The following is a 12,164-nucleotide window of genomic DNA, read 5'->3' on the forward strand; positions in this document are numbered from 1 at the left end:
TATCGCGTTGGGTTCAAGTTGTTTGATTGTTTGTGCAGGTATTCGGTGACTTGTGCGTTGTGTCCTAATGGATTGATACCTTGGTTCTCAAACTAAGGGAAATACTTACTCTACTTTGCTGCATCACCCTTCCTCTTCAAGGGAAAAACCAACACAAGCTTAAGAAATAGCAGGAAGAATTTCTAGCGCCGTTGCTGGGGAGATCTACGCCAAGTCGAGCCACACCAAGTACCCATCATAGACTCTCATCTCTTGCATTACATTATTAGCCATTCTCCTCTCGTTTTCCTCTCCCCCAGTTCTAAAACGGTTTTTGAGAAAATCTACCCTTTTCTTTCACCCTTCTTCTATTCGTATTTTTTGTTTTCCTTTTTGCTCATTTGCTATCTTTGTTTGTGTTACCATGTGCCCTCTATTTGCTTGCATCTTCACTTGCTAAAAATCTAAGTTTATGGATCCTCATCCACTTGCTAATCATTTTAAGAGATCCAATTATGATTAACCAATTGCTAGTGATTTTTGTGCCCTAGACAATCTTTATGAAGTGTTGCTTGAAATTTGTGAATCTGAAAATTGTGATGAAGAAATTTATGAAGTGATTCATGATAGATCCTTGAATAAAAAGCATGATTGCAATGGTTTTACTATAAATTCTATTGATGTAAAGTGTGCTAATAATATGCAAAATTCTATGCTTGGGGATGCTATTTTTGCTATGTCCAGTACTTATTGCAATCATCATGATTGGGGTGATTCTTCTTATGATCTTGAAAATTTATTTAAGACCCATGATGAATATGAGATTGATAATAATGTTTGCTATAATATTGAAAGTGGGTTTGGAAGAGTGTCAACTTAATTTGGATAATGTTCAATCTTATGAAGTTTTTGATAAAAGTGGGTTCGGAGAGGTCATGCCTTTATTTTATGATAATCCCACTATTTTGGAAGAGTGTCAACTTTGCATGCATGTGGTTCATAAAGAGAATATTTTATGTTATAGTTAAATTGTTGAGTTTGAATATAATCCCACGTGTAATTATTATGAGAGAGGAAAATATGGTTGTAGAAATCTTCATGTTACAAAATTCCCTCTCGTTATGTTGAGATTGCTATTGTTTCTTTCTTCTTCCATGCATATGGTGGTTTTTGCTTGTCTTGATAATTTGTTTGCCTATAAGATGCCTATGTTTAGGAAGTATGTTAGCATTAGATGTGTTTTTGATAACAGTGGGTTTGGAGAGGTCATGACTTTAGTTAATGTTAATCCCACTATTTTGCAAGAGTGTCAACTTTGCGTGCATGTGGATTGTGTTGAAAATATTTTATGTGATATCTATTTTGTTAAATTTGCTTATGATCCCACATGTAATTATTATGAGAGAGGAAAATATGATCATAGAAATTTTCATGTTACTAAATTACCTCTCGTTATGTTGAGATTGTTATTGTTTCTTTCTGCTTCCTTGCATATGCTAGCTTTTGCTAGCTATGATAATTTGTTTGATTATAATTTGCCTATGCATAGGAAGTATGTTAGACTTAGATGTGTTTGTCACGTGTTTCATGATGCTCTCTTTGTGCTTCAATTCTTGTCTTTCATGTGAGCATCATCGAAATTATCAATGCCTAGCTACGGGCGTTAAACAATAGCGCTTGTTGGGAGGCAACCCTATTTATTTTGATTTTTAGGTTCTGTTTTTCTTTAAATAATCCATCTAGACTTTGGTTACATATGGTTTTCTGTTTTAATTAGTGTTTGTGCCAAGTAAGACCTTTGAGATAGCTTATGGTGATAGTTGATTTCATCTTGCTGAAAAACAGAAATTTCTACACCCAGGAAAATAATTCTCATTTTTTACGGAAGCGTGCTTTTAAGTTTATTCTTTTTTAAGAAGATTAATAGACAAATTTCTTAGGTCTTCCTAATTTTTCAGAATTTTTGGAGTTACAGAAATATTCAACATATCCAGATTGCTACAGACTCTTTTGTTTTTGGCAGATTTTGTTTACTATGTGTTGTTTGCTTATTTTGATGAATCTATGGCTAGTATCAAGGGGTATAAACCATGGAAAAGTTGGAATACAGTATATATTACACCAATATAAATAAATAATGAGATCACAATAGTACCAGAAGTGGTGATTTATTTTCTTATACTAATGGAGCTTATGAGATTTTCTGTTGAGTTTTGTGTTGTGAAGTTTTCAAGTTTTGGGTAACGATTTGATGGACTATGGAATAACGAGTGGAAAGAGCCTAAGCTTGGGGATGACGAAGGCACCCCAATGTAATATTCAAGGATAACCAAGAGCCTAAGCTTGGGGATGCCCCGGAAGGCATCCCTTGTCGGTAACTTTACTTGAGGCTATATTTTTATTCACCACATGATATGTGTTTTGCTTGGAGCATCCTGTATGATTTGAGTTTTTTCTTTGTAGTTTTCCACAATCATCCTTGTTGTACACACCTTTTCAGAGAGACATGCATGAATCGTGATTTATTAGAATACTCTATGTGCTTCACTTATATCTTTTGAGCTAGGCAATATTGCTCTAGTGCTTCACTTATATCTTTTCATAGCACAATAGTGGTTTTATTTTATAGAATTTGATGAACTCTCATGCTTCACTTATATTATTTTGGGAGTCTCTAAACACACGGTAATTTGATTTGGTTATAAATTTAGTCCTAATATGATAGGCATCCAAGAGTGGTATAATAAAAACATTCATATAAAGTTCATTGAATACTATGAGAAGTTTGATTCCTTATGATTGTTTTGTGATATGAAGATGGTGATATTAGAGCCATGCTAGTAAGTAATTGTGAATTTGAGGAATACTTGTGTTAAAGTTTGCGATTCCCGTAGCATGCACGCATGGTGAACCGTTATGTGATGAAGTCGGAGCATGATTTATTTATTGATTGTCTTCCTTAAGAGTGACGGTCGGGGACGAGGGATTGTCTTCTCCTACCAATCTATCCCCCTAGGAGCATGCACGTAGTACTTCGTTTCAATAACTAATAGATTTTTGCAATAAGTATATGAGTTCTTTATGACTAATGTTGAGTCCATGGATTATACGCACTCTCACCCTTCCACCATTGCTAGCCTCTCTTGTACCGCACAACTTTTGCCGGTACCATAAAACCACCATATACCTTCCTCAAAACAGCCACCATACCTACCTTTTATGGCATTTCCATAGCCATTCCGAGATATATTCCCATGCAACTTTTCACCATTTCGTTTATTATGACACGCTCCATCATTGTCATATTGCTTTGCATGATCATGTAGTTGACATCGTATTTGTGGCAAAGCCACCGTTCAAAATTCTTTCATACAGGTCACTCTTGATTCATTGCACATCCCGGTACACCACCGGTGGCATTCATATAGATTCATATTTTGTTCTAAGTATCAAGTTGTAATTCTTGAGTTGTAAGTAAATAAAAGTGTGATGATCTTCATTTTTAGAGCATTGTCCCATGTGAGGAATGGATGATGGAGACTATGATTCCCCCAGAAGTCGGGATGAGACTCCGAATGAAAAAAAGAGGCCAAAAAAGTGAGAGAAGGCCCAAATAAAAAAATGAGAGAAAAGAGAGAAGGGGCAATGCTACTATCCTTTTACCACACTTGTGCTTCGAAGTAGCACCATGATCTTCATGATAAGAGAGTCTCCTATATTGTCACTTTCATAGACTACTGGGAATTTTTCATTACATAACTTGGCTTGTATATTCCAATGATGGGCTTCCTCAAATTGCCTTAGGTCTTCGTGAGCAAGCAAGTTGGATGCACACCCACTTAGTTTCTTCTTGAGATTTCATAAACTTATAACTCTGGTGCATCCATTGCATGGCAATCCCTACTCACTCACATTGGTATCTATGTTGGGCATCTCCATAGCCCGTCAATATGCCTAGTTGATGTGAGACTACCTCCTTCTTTTTCTCTTCTCCACAACCACCGTCTATTCCTCCTATAGTGCTATCTCCATGGCTCACGCTCATGTATTGTGTGAAAGTTGAAAAACTTTGAGAACATCAAAAGTAAGGTTGTGCATGATTTGAATATTCTATGTGATGAAGATGGAGTATAGTCAGACTATATGATTTTGTAGGGATAAGCTTTCTTTGGCCATGTTATTTCGAGAAGACATAATTGCCTTGTTAGTATGATTGAAGTATTATTATTTTTCTATCAACATTAAAATTTTGTTTTGAATCATATGGATCTGAACATTCATGCCACAATAAAATAAATTACATGGATAAATATGTTAGGTATCATTCCACATCAAAAATTATGTTTTTATCATTTACCTACTCGAGGACGAGCAAGAATTAAGCTTGGGGATGCTTGATACGTCTCCATCGTATCTATAATTTTGATTGTTCCATGCTATTATATTATATGTTTTGGATGATTTATCTGCAATAATATGCTATTTTATATTATTTTTGGGACTAACCTATTAACCTAGAGCCCAGTGTCAGTTTCTGTTTTTCCTTGTTTTAGAGTTTCGCAGAAAAGGAATACCAAACGGAGTCCAAACAGAAAAAAGTTTTGCGATGATTTTTCTTGAACTAGAAGACATCCAGAGGACTTGGAGTGCAAGTCAGAGAAGCCACAAGGCGGCCACAAGGATGAAGGGCGCGCCCAGGGGGTTAGGGCACGCCCCCCCCCTTGTGGGCCCCTCGTGACTCCACCGACCTATTTCTTCCACTTATATATTCTCATATATAGCAAAACTAATAGAGAGAGCCATAAAAACACTTTTCCATTGCCGCAACCTTCTGTACCTGTGAGATCCCATCTAGGTACCTTTTCCGGCGTCCTGTCGGAGGGGGATTCGATCACAGAGGGCTTCTACATCAACACCATTGCCCTTCCAATGAACTGTGAGTAGTTTACCACCGACCTATGGGTCCATAGCTAATAGATTCTCAATACCATGTTCTCCTCGATGTTCTTGGAGATCTATTTGATGTAATACTTTTTTGCGGTGTGTTTGCCGAGATCCGATGAATTGTGGATTTATGATAAGCTTATCTATGAATATTATTTGAATCTTCTCTGAATTCTTATTTGCATGATTTGATATCTTTGCAAGTCTCTCCGAACTATCGATTTGGTCTGGCAAACTAGATTGGTTTTCCTTGCAACGGGAGAAGTGCTTAGCTTTGGGTTCAATCATGCGGTGTCCTTTCCCAGTGACAGTCAGCAAGGCACGTATTGTATTGTTGCCATCGAGGATAACAAGATGGGTTTTTCATCATATTGCTTGAGTTTATCCCGCTACATCATGTCATCTTTTTTAATGTGTTACTCTGTTCTTGTGAACTTAATACTCTAGATGCAGGCAGGGGTCGGTCGATGTGTGGAGTAATAGTAGTAGATGCATGCAGGAGTCGGTCTACTTGACATAGACATGATGCCTATATTCATGATCATTGCCTTAGATATCGTCATAACTTTGCACTTTTCTATCAATTGCTCGACAGTAATTTGTTCACCCACCGTAATTTTTACTATCTTGAGAGAAGCCTCTGGTGAAACCTATGGCCCCCGGGTCTTTGTTCCATCATATAAGTTTCTATTTTCCATCATATAAGTTTCTGATCTACAATTTTAGTTTCCAATCTACTCTTTTTGCAAGATTTTCATTTCCGATATATAAACCAATAATACCAAAAATATTTACTTTCCGATCTCACTTTGCAAGTAACCATGAAGGGATTGACAACCCCTTTATCGCGTTGGGTGCAAGTTGTTTGATTGTTTGTGGGGGTATTAGGTGACTTGTGTGTTTTCTCCTACTAGATTGATATCTCGGTTCTCAAACTGAGGGAAATACTTACTCTACTTTGCTGCATCACCCTTTCCTCCTTAAGGGAAAAACCAACGCAAGCTCAAGAAGTAGCAATCTACTGTGTTAAATCCATGACAAATCGATGCTTTTCACAAGTTTAGCACTAAATATGGACTTGACTCTGAGATAGTAGCCTGTTTTTGTGAATCATTTGCTACTCATGTTGATCTCCCCAAGGAGAAGTGGTTTAAATAAGAAATTAAAGAACCGGTGGTAGCTAAGGAAGAAACTATTGTTTACAATGTTGATCCAGTTGCTCTTACTACCTATATTGAAAACCCACCTTTCCTTGTTAGGATAAAGGAACATGCTAATGTTTCAACTGTGGTCCGCAAGAGTAATATGAGAGCACTTAAACCATCGGAACAAATCAACGTAGAACCTAGTGTTGCTATTGTTAAAGATCTCTTTGTAGAAAATATAGATGTGCATGTTATTTACTTCTACAATGAAGCTGCTAGAATTGCTAAACCATGCAAAAAAGATAAACATAGACCTGTTGTTGGCATGCCTATTGTCTCGGTCAAAATAGCAGATCATTGTTATCATGGTTTATGTGATTTAGGTGCTAGTGTGAGTGCTATTCCTTTTACCTTATATAATGAAATTATGAATGATATAACACCCGCCGAAATACATGACATAGATGTTACTATTAAACTTGCTAATAGGGACACCATCACACGACTTGGGATTTTAGAGATGTGGAAGTCTTATGTGGTAAAATAAAATATCCTAATGATTTTATTGTTCTTGGTTCCCCACAAGATGACTTTTGTTTCATTATCTTTGGTAGACCTTTCTTGAACACCGTTAATGCTAGAATAGATTGTGAGAAACAAATTGTCGGTGTTACTTTTCGTGATGAGTCTCATGAGATTAATTTTTCCAACTTTAGTAGAAAAAATCATAAGAAAGAATTACCTATTAAGTATGAAATAATTGGTCTTGCTTCTATTGTCGTGCCTCCTACTAATCCACTAGAACGATATTTGTGAAACCATGAGAATGATATGCACATGCATGAAAGAAATGAGATAGATAAAAATTTCTTTGAAAACCGACCTCTGCTTAAACACAATTTCCCTATTGAAACTCTAGGAGGTCCTCCTCCATCTAAGGGTGATCCAGTGTTTGAATTAAAACAATTGCTAGACACTTTGAAATATGCTTATCTTGATGAGAAAGAGATATATCCTGTTATTATTAGTGCTAACCTTTCAAAACATGAAGAAGAAAGATTATTGAAAATTCTGAAGAAACACCGAGCTGCTATTGGATATACTCTTGATGATCTTAAGTAGTCTCACTCTATGTCAGCACAAGATTAAGATGGAACCTTATGCTAAACCCTTTATTGATCACCAAGGATGTTTGAATCATAAAATGAAAGAAGTGGTAAGAAATGAAATACTAAAGCTTCCGGAAGCAGGTATAATATTTCCCATAGCTGATAGTAGATAGGTAAGTCCCGTTCATTGTGTCCCTAAGAAGGGAGGTATTACTATTGTTCCTAACGATAAAAATGAACTCATTCCAGAAAGAACTGTCACTCGCTATAGAATGGTAATTGATTTTAGAAAATTAAATAAAGCAACTATAAAATATCATTACCCTTTGCCTTTCATTGATTAAATGCTAGAAAGACTATCTAGGCACACACACTTTTGTTTCCTTTATGGATATTTTGGTTTTTCTCAAATACCTGTTTCACAACCTGATAAAGAGAAAACCACTATTACTTTTCCTTTTGGAACTTATGCTTATAGACATATGCCTTTTGGATTATGCATTGCACCTGCTACCTTTCAAAGATGTATAACTTCTATATTCTCTAATTTTTGTGAAAAGATTGTTGAGGTTTTCATGGATGATTTTTCCGTTTACGGAACTTCGTTTGATGATTGCTTAAGCAACCTTGATCGAGTTTTGTAGAGATGTGAGCAAACTAATCTTGTCTTAAATTGGGAGAAGTGCCACTTTACAGTTAATGAAGCTATTGCCTTGAGACATAAAAATTCTGAACGAGGTATTGAGGTGGATAAAGGTAAAGTTGATGTAATTGAGAAAATATCATCTCCTAAAGATATCAAAGCTATTCGTAGTTTCCTGGGTCATGCTGGTTTCTATAGGAGGTTTATTAAAGACTTCTCTAAAATTTCTAGGCCTCTTACAAATCTTTTACAAAAGGATGTTCCATTTGTTTTTTATGATGATTGTGTAGAAGCTTTGAAACACTTAAGAAAGCCTTAACTTCTACACTTATTGTTCAAGCACCTTATTGGAACTTGCCTTTTGAAATTATGTGTGATGCTAGTGATTATGCTGTTGGTGCTGTTCTAGGACAAAGAGTTGATAAGAAGTTAAATATTATCCATTATGCTAGTAAAACTCTAGACAGTGCTCAACGAAATTATGCTAGTACTAAAAAAGAATTTTAGCAGTTGTGTTTGCTTGTGATAATTTCACATCTTATTTTTTTGGTTCTAAAGTGATTGTTCACACTAATTATGCTGCTATAAAATATCTTATGGAAAAGAAAGATGCTAAACCTAGACTCATTAGGTGGGTTCTCCTGTTACAAAAATTTGATTTACATATTACTGATAGGAAAGGAGCTGAGAACCCCATAGCTGATAACTTGTCTTGGTTGGAAAATATTCATGATGACCCACTACCTATTAATGATAGTTTTCCTGATGAGTAGGTAGCTGCAATAAATGTTCCTCATAACACTCCTTGGTATGCTGACTATGCTAATTATATTGTTGCTAAATATATACCACCTAGTTTCTCATACCAACAAAAGAAAACAATTCTTCTATGACTTAAGACATTACCTTTGGGATGGCACACATCTTTACAAAGAAGGAGTATATGGTATTATTAGACGTTGTGTACCTGAGCATGAACATGAACAAATCCTACAGAAATGTCACTCCAAAGCTTATGGAGGACATCATGCGGGAGATATAACTGATCATAAGGTACTGCAATCTGGTTTTTATTGGCCCACTCTCTTCAAGGATTGCTATAAGTTTGCTTTATCTTGTGATGAAGTCAAAGAATTGGTAATATTGGTAAGCGTCAGGAAATGCCTATGAATTATTCTCTTGTTGTTGAACGATTTGATGTTTGGGGTTTTGATTACATGGGACCTTTTCCTTCCTCTAATGGGTATACACATATTTTGGTTGCTGTTTGTTATGTTACTAAGTGGGTAGAAGCTATTCCAACTAGTAGTGCTGATCACAACACCTGTATTAAAATGCTTAAGGAAGTTATTTTCCCAAGGTTTGGAGTCCCTAGATATTTAATGACTGAAGGTGGTTCACACTTTATTCATGGTGCTTTCCGTCAAATGCTTGCTAAGTATGATGTTAACCATAGAATTGCATCACCCTATCATCCTGAGTCTAGTGGTCAAGTTGAACTTAGCAATACAGAAATAAAATTAATTTTACAAAAAAAATTCAATAGGCCCTGAAAGAACTGGTCTAAGAAATTAGATGATGCACTTTGGGCTTACATAATAGCTTATAGAAATCCTATGGGTATGTCTGTGTCGGCGTCCTTGGAACGGGGGTACCCAGATGTCGGATTTCGGGTTCCAGCAAAACCCTTGAGGTTCGAACAATGGGGTGCGCATGAAGATCTCTCCCCACAGCTCACGCTCTCGCAATGATCCTAAAGCCTAACTCGGCGAACCCGCAGAACAAGGGACACAAGAGTTTATACTGGTTCGGGCCACCGATGTGGTGTAATACCCTACTCCAGTGTGGTGTGGTGGATTGCCTTGTAGGCTGAGGATGAAAAAGTACAAGGGAAGAACATCCTCCTGAGGAGAGTTGTTCTTGATCTCGGTGAGCTGGTGCGTATGTGGGTGGAATGGATCGGGTCCTAGATGAGATGATCCCTACGATGGTGGCTAGTCCTATTTATAGGGGTCATGGTCCTCTTCCCAAATATTAGGCGGGGAGGGATCCCACACCGGCGAATTGAAGGGGGACATCTGGTACAAGCCATCCTTACAAAAGGTGGTCTTCACCTGCCAAAGGCTCTGGTGGTGACGCCGTTGTGGGCTCCGCAATGACCTCCGTCCTGCCGTCCTACTGATCTTGGTCTTGCTGCATCGACATGGAAACCTTTGCCTGATGCCTTGGGACTCCTCGTCTATGCCTGCTCCCTTAGCACCAAAGAGGCAACTTGTGCTCTGCGTCTACTGGCGCCCGCCTGGCCTTGATCATCATGGCTCACGTCACGGGAACCTCACGAGGTGCCCTTTTCCTTGATCTCTCCGCTCCTCGCGAGCTAGCCTAGCGAGGCTGCCCCTGGGGAGGTCTTGTGTCACCCGCCTTGCGAGGCTTGGCCCCTCGCCAGGGTATTGAGTGTTTGCTGGTGAAGATGGGCCGTACCAGGCCGCTAGAGGAGCCACGCCGTGGGCTGCAGGCAAGCAAGTCTGGGACCCTCGTTCTTAGAACGCCGACAGTATCCCCCGGGCCCAAGGCATGCTCATACTTGGCTTCGAGGCGAAGCGAAGGGGCAAGTGCGGAGCGCCACGAGCCCCAACTGCCTGCGGCCTTGATTGACGCATGGCGGCCGACGAACGTGGGCGTCTCCGCTTCCCCACGCTGCCTCGGCAACTGCCCGACTTGACGATTCCCTGGTGCATGCAGAAAAGCCATCCCTGCGATCGTGGGGGTCGTCGGTTGGCCTTCTCCTATTATAAATGGGGAGAGGGCGGAGCCCCCATCGCCCATCTCTTCCTCCACTCCGCTTGTTTCTTCTTCCTTGCTTCACCGCTTTGCTGTGTCGTCCATGGCACTGATACGATGGTTTTCCGCCGCCGAGAAGGGAAAAGCCCCCCGCGAAGAGCTTGGTCCTCTCACGTTGAAGAAGAGGCTTGCCCGCCCTCGCGATGTCACCGTCAGACTGGAGGTGTCAAGACAGTGGCACGAACGACCTCCCCCCTGCTATCCATTGCCCTTGTACACCCAGGCAGCGGACTCCGGAGGAGGGGGAAGGGGCCGACGCCCCGCGAACCCACGTCAGGGGCTCCTCACGCGAACTCGTGGTGTGGGCGGCGATGCCACCGCGTACGTGGATCCGGTTCCCGACGTTCTTCTCCACCGAAAGGCCGCCGAGGGGTCATTTCTTGCTATTGCTGCAACACTCTGAGTGCGATGCCTCGGCGATGGGGGCGGAGGTTGAGCTCCTCTCCAAGGGCAAGATCTTCATGACCCGCTGATGGGGTGAGGTCGCCTGGGTTTGCCATGCGGAGGGCACCCTCGCCATCTACTTTGAATACGACGGCGCCTCCATGATGTCCTTCAAGGTCTTCGATGAGTAAGGCTGCCGCCTGGAGTGCTGCCCTACAGGGGGTCATTAGGAAGGTGCAGCGGCAGGAGCCGGGCCTGCCGCTGGCCTAGCTGGCAGCTCCTCCAGCAGCGGTGATGATGCTTGGGAGTCCATCGACTCTCGCAAACCCAACGAGACTCCGGAGATGAGTGATGACAGCTACGTGCCCCCGAGCTCTCACCGTGCTCGGAGCACGGCAACGACGTCCGCCTGCCATCGCCGTTGATCTGGATGCGGTTGGCATCGGCCTCTCATGGCCCACTGTTGATGATGGCGTCGGTGGCATTGATGCCTGTAGATAGGGCTCCTAGAAACCTTCTTCTTTTGTTCCCTGCGAAGAATCAAGACGAACCCCGTGGGGGCGTGTAAATGATCTGTAGTGCCCTTTGCTTAATATTGTCCTTATTATGAAGATGTACGACTGCACATCCTGCTTCGGCTCAGTCCCCCCTTTCCAACCTCGCGATAGCTTGGCACACTACACCGACAGGTCCTGGTCGCCAGGCAGGCTACAGCCATCGCTGGTATGCCAAGTCGCGATGCCGTGGTCAAGGCCAGGAGGTGAGAGGCCCGAGGTACAGTAAGAGCTCCTGAGACACGATGCTCAAGAGGCCCCCTTTAGCGCGCAAGCAGCTACCTAAAGATAGGAAAGGTAGGCGGCATCGCGGTAGCAAGGCTGCAAGAGATGAGGTTCCTATGCCATAGCACTTGGCGGACCCGAGTGCGGAACTTATCTTAGCGGTCCAGAGACGATTCCTTGTGCCACGCCAGGCTCGTGCGTCAATGGCCATAGGGTAGCTTGGTCAGGCCCATGTGAGCTTTCCCTTCTCCGCCACGCTCTTCCATGTGCTCTACGTCCTCAGGTCCCGGCCCTCGAGCTCAGCCACCGCTGGTATGCCAGGTCGTGATGCCATGGTCAA

Source organism: Triticum dicoccoides, chromosome 6A (assembly GCF_002162155.2).
Source record: "Triticum dicoccoides isolate Atlit2015 ecotype Zavitan chromosome 6A, WEW_v2.0, whole genome shotgun sequence".
Classification (NCBI taxonomy): Eukaryota; Viridiplantae; Streptophyta; class Magnoliopsida; order Poales; family Poaceae; genus Triticum; species Triticum dicoccoides.